A 5400-nucleotide genomic window follows, 5' to 3' on the forward strand; every position below is an offset into this window, starting at 1 on the left:
TTGGCAATTCATTCTGTTTCAAAGCTAAGTATTGCAAGCTGTTTAAATTATGATACACATATCCAGAGGACTACTTGTTACTCACATTTCAATTCTTAAACTTTGTTTTTGTTTCAATGGGAAAATTCTAAAATTGTGTTTAGGATGAGCACTAACATTCAGCAGCTGCAAGTTGTTAACATATGATCCCTTCCTGCTGAAAAAGCAGTAATCCTACAGAAACACTTACAAAATGCATAGAGCAAATCATTTAAACAAAACATTCAAATATATTTCTCCAAACATTAGGGGAAAAATACATTTAGGAAATGGTAAAATTACTTCTATATACATTTTATTGCTAAGTATATTCCCTAAAGCACTTCTGCAAATTGCTTACAAGCCATTCTTTGAAAATATCCATTCCTACTGGCATTGGTTAATTCTGATCAAATATCTCTTCAGCTACGCAGTGGGAGGATATGGAGAAGATGCCACCAGAATCTTCTTAGAAGCAAATAGTGGAAGGATGAAAGGCAAGGGACACAACTTGCAATGTGGAAAATTCTGATTAAACATAGAAATTTTTTCACAGTGAAGGTAGTTCAGCACTGAGTAGTATTGAGTCAGCCGTACAGTACACTGGGTAGTACTGTAAAATACTGCAAATACCCAGTCACATTAGCTAGGCACAGTGAAATAACTGGAAATGACAAAGACGAAGGATGAAGCAATCTTATTGTGGAATGAGAAAAATGGTAAGGGAAGAGAAGATACTTTGAATGATGGAGTTGCAGAAAGGATAAGAATCAGAGAAAAAAAAAAAACAAAGAAATGGAAACAAGACAAAGGTTAAAAGGAAACTTTAGACAGTTCCAACTCTTCATTTGCAAGTTGTTTTCAGTAAAGTTGTCTATAAGGTCCAAAAATCTTGCCTTAATATTTTCAGATGGGTTCTTGAAAATGTCTTATAATAATTAAAAGCAAAGTCCCTGCTGTGCAGAATGAGCTCTCTAACATTATTTCAAAAGATCCTTGCATTTGGGCAAATGTTGAGTCCTACATAGTTTGCATCAGTTACTGTGCAGACTTAGGTATGTTATAAAATTACACTGCACTTCGCTTGTTATGTGCTAAGCGATTTAGTGACAACGCTACTCAAAGACCAGCAATAGTCCTTATGCTGTAATATAGCTATAAATAAAGCTAAATCAACATTTATATAGTTGAACTTTTTCATTTCTATCCCTTTTTTCGCTCAGACACCATTCTAAGTATTTAAAATATCTAAAGACAAAATGTTTCTGGATTTTATTTATTTATTTATTTATTTATTTTATAAATTCTAGATTCCATGCTTCTGACAAGGCATTTCTATCATCACAAAATAAATGCACCTGTGGAAGACACCAAAAAAAATTTTTGTAGTGTGGGTTGTTTGAAATCCCAAGTACTGAAAGCAAATTTACTATTAGAAGATTATGTTTGTTTACCTGAATCTCGTTTTGTTTGATTTTTTAAAAAATATCTATTTTTTTCTATAAAAAGTTGATGAGAATTGAACTTGCAGCTGATTCAAGGTCCATTTCTGCTATTAAACAGGTCCTACTGTAGCTGTTGAGAGGTTCATCAATATAGCAGAGTTCAAATATTACCAATCTGTTCTTATCATTGTAACCAATTGCAATCTATCAGATGATGAAGGAGAGCTCTTTTCCCTCCTTTCCTTCCCTGATTTTACTAGTATAAGAAACCAGACTTTCACCAAAAATACATTCTTCCTCTCATCTGGGTCTTACTCTAAACCTTAAATCAATAGCTGTTTAGCCTCTGCATTGACAGGGATCGGGCCCATAACTTCTCTTTTCTGTTGTTGTATGAAAACTCTCTGTTTTTTTTAGTGAATCAATCATCCTTTCTTAAAAGACTCTGTCCCCTAGATGGAAAAGATATTTTCATTTCAGCTATTCCAGAAGTTCTTTGTTGAAGCATTTTCTCTCCTATTAAAATGTCTCTCTCTGTAGGACTTATTTTTCTCTTGCTCAGATGCATACGTCCTTTTCTATCATGAAAGGCTACAAAGTTAAGCAGGCCTACTTAAACTCCCAGGAAGAAACATTTTATGACAAAACATATTTCATAAATCTAGGGTTTATGCTATGGCTGTAAAAACTAGTTCAGATCTTTAGTATTAGATCAATACAATCAGTGCTAACTTCATGTGAGCCAGCACTCATTTATTTTCTGTTCTTTCTTTTTCAAGGTAATACTGTGTGAATGTGAGAATGGGTAGTAGTAAGTCTGCTAAAATCCATCTCCCTGAGTCAAGACGTAGTCGCACCATGTTCTGAAGGCCTTTCTTGGGTGCTCTTCTGATCTCTACCTGCCTGAAACAGGACAAGAAATTTGTCACATGGCATGCTCTGATCTAAGTTTATGCAGTCTACCTATTATCATGGTGTCAATAAGGAAACCTATTACCCATTGTTAATGAGGTTTCACTTATAAGAATTTTTCTTTAACTCCAAAAATCATGTATGTCCAAAAGAGAGGGAAGGAGGAAATAAAAAGCACTATGCAGATACTGTGAGATCAGAGATAACTGTAAGAAAAATTTCTGCCTTGTGTTTTAGTTGTCTTCACTAGAAAATGCATAAAAGTAGGCCTTATGTCATCAGGAGACAAAATCCAGTGAGCATGGATATAAAAATTACAACTAAAAGACAACGTACTATCTAGTACTAGAATACCATGAAAAGAAGAAGCACTGTCAAAAAGCTTCATAGTTGCTTGTAATTCCTTTGTAACCTCTTGTGCCACTGTTTAAAGGGACAAGTTTTCTTATGATCTTTGCTTAGTATCTCACTAACACAAGCACTGCTAGCTAAATTAGGTTCCAAGATCAGTAGCTTCACAGATCCATTCCTGATTTCAAATAAACAAAAAGTCACAGCTGTCATCAATTAAGATAACAAAAAAAAATTATCGAGAGTTTATTCTGCTATAATATCAAAGGGTATTACAAAAAAAAAAAAAATCCAATTCCAAATACACCAAATAGATATTTTTTTCAAAGAGTACATTTCTTCTTTTTATTCTGACAGCTTTTCTTTGGATTTAAAATAATACAGAAATAAAGCTTTCTTGCAGGGCATAAATTCTCCCATCTCTGTTTGAAATTATCAAATCAAAAACTCTCAGGAAAACACATACCTAGAGATTTGTGTGTTTGCAGCTTTGGTAAACAGATCAAATGAGTCACTCTTTGTATGTTTCTTAAATCTCCTTTCCTACAGGAGAAGTCACAGCATTAACAGAACTCATTTTACCATGAACTAAAAAAAAAAAAAAAAAACACTTCTCTAAACAACACTGCAACCAACAGACTCTATATACCAAAACACTCAGCTAAGTTGAATTGGACCAGTTTATATTTGTTTTTTATTATTGACTTATTGTATTTTTTGTTCCTCTATATTCACCTCAATGCTTTTAAATAATAATTGATTGAGGCTTTGAGAACCTGAAGCTAATGAAACAAATTTAACACTCACCTGATAAAAATCCAGATAAAAATGCAATTGTTATTTACTCCTCGTTGGATCTTGTTGAAGAAAAGGTCCTGCTTTTCCAGAAAAGCAGTCTACTGTTACAGCAATCATAATCCCATAGAAACTTCTGGTCCAAGGACATTATTCAATATGCTTTAGGTCATGCTGCAACTTCCTCTATTATTCATGCTTACTGCCTTGCTTTCTTAGGCTTGATTTGTGGCTATACTCCAAGCACAGCAAAAGTGTCCAGGAAATGAGTGTGAGAGGAGACAGTGTATGAAAGTATTAGGAGAATCTCTAGTTGATATAAGGCATACTCAAGGAGTAGAAATGCACTTTCAGCAGAAGAGTTCAATGAAAGTGGCGCCAGAATGTGAACAAACATAGCGAGAACAGTCTCCAAGTAACAGAGAAGCCAGACCATGAGGAGTCTTATTTCAGCAATGGGAAGAGGAAAGAAAAAACTGAAAATTCAGAAATTAAAGCAATGTCTTACTTTCAATTGAAAGAATGACTGTTTGTTTTGTATTAGACCTCCTGAGCTCTTTATTTGCAAATTTCACACATCTAAGTTCTATCGAACCCTGTTCTCAACTTATTTTACTGCAAACATTTGTCTAGATTAGAGCAGATCAGCAGGTCTTTGAGACAATGAACACACTATGTATTTGAGCAGCAATTGGCAAAACAAGGTACTAGCCCAACATGTTAGTGATTATACCCTTCCCTTTCTTGACCCTAGCACGTCTGCATCTCAAAGCACATGTGGATAAAACACATAGTCTCTGTTCCAAAAGTCAAGATTTCTGTATTCCATTACTAACAGGAGTGACTGCAAGCTCCCCAAATGTGTTTCCCATCCAGATAGTAGCAGTGGATAACGTTTTATTATTTACTTCCTTGTTCATCCTACATGCAGAATTCTCCTGATTCTTTTATTTTGCTTTTCTTCCATTGCAGTACAGCAGATATGTAGTGATCAGGCCAAGACAAACAGTGAAGAATTTTAGAGATTAATTATCTCAGAAGGACATTATAAATTCCAAAACAAAGCCTCTCCTGCTACTCGCTTGTCTCCCTGAACAAACAAACAAACAAACAAATAAGTCTTTTAATCACCTAAGCAGAGTGAAGCAAAGAGGAAAAGCTTTACTGAAAGCATCTAGATAACATCTATTATTCTATGTGAATAAGACTTGTGAAATAGGTGCCAGATATTTATATCTGAAGTACTCATCTTAATAGAAAGCAGGTCATAGCTAATGTAACAGTGAATGACTCAGAATAATCATTTTAAGAGAGTGTGAAAGTCTAAGAAATTAATATATATCAATTCTGAACAGTCATAAAATTCCACTTGTAACAAAATGTGTTCCAATATGCATCTTGTTCCTAATATTTTATTCAAAATTTAGCATACTCAATATCTACCACAATTTAGTTTTTAAAGCATAAAACAGAACTGCATGTAGAACAGTTTGTAGGGGAAAGAGGGTGTTTGTTTTTCCTGTATGTCAATAGATGAGCATGCATCTTATTCTTGTGAATAGACAAGAGGAGTGCTCTTTTCATTTCTACTTTCAAAAGCTTTTCTAAATCTATGTTGTTTTATGAAAGACTACAAAATGAATATGAACAGAAGTATCTTCAGAAATATCATTTTTGAAGAGTGGGATTTGCTGGTTTAAAAACTGAGGGTACCACCCCACTGAGCAGAGAGAAAAATGAAATAAACCTCTTACAAAAATAAGTCAGTCAAATCTCTCTGGTCTTTTCTTCTAAATCTTAACTTGTATAAGGTAACATTTGTAATAATGATAAAGTAATAGTTTTATTTTGATATTGAGCATTGCTGAAATTATCAAGA

The 5400-nt window shown here is 33.9% G+C and overlaps 1 long non-coding RNA gene across 2 annotated transcripts; it reads right to left on the bottom strand.

Annotated features, from left to right (window-relative positions):
* Positions 1–305: 305 nt before the first annotated feature.
* Positions 306–3437, bottom strand: LOC308195931. 2 transcript variants are annotated; one of them, XR_013951947.1, is made up of 4 exons: positions 3376–3437; positions 3193–3269; positions 1473–2366; positions 306–1376 (listed from the first exon to the last, which is right to left on the bottom strand). It is a non-coding gene; the product is annotated as an uncharacterized lncRNA (long non-coding RNA). The 2 variants fall into 2 exon arrangements; XR_013951948.1 differs by lacking the exons at positions 3193–3269; positions 3376–3437 and adding an exon at positions 2730–2866.
* Between the last annotated feature and the right edge of the window lie 1963 nt (positions 3438–5400).

The sequence above is a fragment of the Anser brachyrhynchus genome (assembly GCF_964034855.1).
Source record: "Anser brachyrhynchus genome assembly, chromosome: 1".
Classification (NCBI taxonomy): Eukaryota; Metazoa; Chordata; class Aves; order Anseriformes; family Anatidae; genus Anser; species Anser brachyrhynchus.